The sequence below is a fragment of the Etheostoma cragini genome, chromosome 3 (assembly GCF_013103735.1).
Source record: "Etheostoma cragini isolate CJK2018 chromosome 3, CSU_Ecrag_1.0, whole genome shotgun sequence".
Taxonomy (NCBI): domain Eukaryota; kingdom Metazoa; phylum Chordata; class Actinopteri; order Perciformes; family Percidae; genus Etheostoma; species Etheostoma cragini.
In genome coordinates this window covers 7,884,689-7,886,012 of record NC_048409.1, presented here as the reverse complement: position 1 = coordinate 7,886,012, position 1,324 = coordinate 7,884,689, and the positions used below count along the sequence as shown (strand labels likewise).

The 1,324-nt window shown below is 36.1% G+C and overlaps 2 long non-coding RNA genes across 2 annotated transcripts in view; one reads left to right on the top strand and one right to left on the bottom strand.

Moving 5' to 3' along the window:
* Positions 1-817: 817 nt before the first annotated feature.
* On the bottom strand, positions 818-1,316 carry LOC117941682. Its single transcript, XR_004655950.1, has 2 exons — positions 1,079-1,316; positions 818-952 (listed from the first exon to the last, which is right to left on the bottom strand). It is a non-coding gene; the product is annotated as an uncharacterized LOC117941682 (long non-coding RNA).
* The window catches only part of LOC117941684, an 8,800-nt gene continuing 8,392 nt past the window's right edge, over positions 917-1,324 (top strand). Inside the window, exon 1 of the long non-coding RNA XR_004655952.1 lies at positions 917-1,004. This is a non-coding gene — a long non-coding RNA (uncharacterized LOC117941684). The remainder of the gene's footprint in view (positions 1,005-1,324) is intronic.

Sequence of the window (1,324 nt, the reverse complement as noted above, 5' to 3'; positions counted from 1 at the left end):
ACGTTACACACACTATAGATGTGATGGACAGTAAATCTGAATTCTGCCCAGCAACTTATTCGCGCCACTGTCGACAAATAAGGAAAAAAAGTCAAGAGTATATGGCTGCGGCCTGGAGCGTCTCATGTCATGCGTCCCGCCTCATGCGGTCTCGTCTCATACGGAGGCGTGTCCAACGGCAAGTTAAGAGGTTCAAAAATAAGAAAAAAATACGAAACGCAAATTATTTCCAACGGCAAGTTAAGAGGTTCAAAAATAAGAAATAAAAAACGAAACGCAAATTATTTTCCAGATGGAGTAACGGGTTATAGTTCGTGACCACATTTGTTGCAGTCAATTCAAAAACGTTAAAGTAACAACTTTGCCATACATATAGTTTGCTCATTTCTAAATGTTATGGTTGTGTTGACAAGATAAATGCAGACTATCGTCTGTAATAAAATAAGACTGCGTTAACTATCATGCTAATGAATAGAATACTTTTAATATTTGGTGTTTTTTTTTTAAAACTAAACAGTTACATTTATTAATAAAATACTTAAAAAATGATGTCTACAAGATAAATGCTGACTATCATATTGATGAATAAAACACTTAAAAATATGTCCATCTATAAAATAAATTCAGATTTTAGGCAAACTAAAAAATTCCTTCTATAGCTGCAACCTGGAAACTCATCTCATGCCCTCTTGCCATAAGGACAAGCAATTGTATTTGCAAGCGATGTCCCAGTGAAGTGTGAAAACAATATAGAATATAAAAATAAAAAAGGACTCATGGAAAGAGTGTAACATGTTTTTTTTTGTTTTCTCGTTCTTTATTGTGTGCGCAGATCCTTATCCCTACTCAGGAACCCCTGCCATTATTTGGCAAAATTGACTGCAGAATCCAGGGTGAGGATCTTCCGAATATATCCCCCGCAGCTCACCCCGCTTTCCTCTTCCAACGTAACCTGTCGGTATAGAACAAAAGTATACTCGCATTTTGCTATCATACAGTATTTAGTTTCAGATTTTTCTCAAAAAGTGACAACTCCAACAGCCATCCAGTTTCAAAGCACATTATACAGTATACATACCCGGCATGCAGCTCTTGTATAGACAATAGCACTGGGAGCAGTTCATCACTGAGTACATTGTGCGTAAATCGGTTTTGTACTTGGAGGAGAACCTGCTCCAATCAGTCACACCTGTATTACAAAATTTTAGGATTAACAAATTTTACACTATGTTTAATGTGATAAATATGCTAAAACGTTCAAGTTGACAACTATCAAAGCATAATGTTTTATTTACTGTCAAGCCACAGAAAGTGAGCTCTTTTC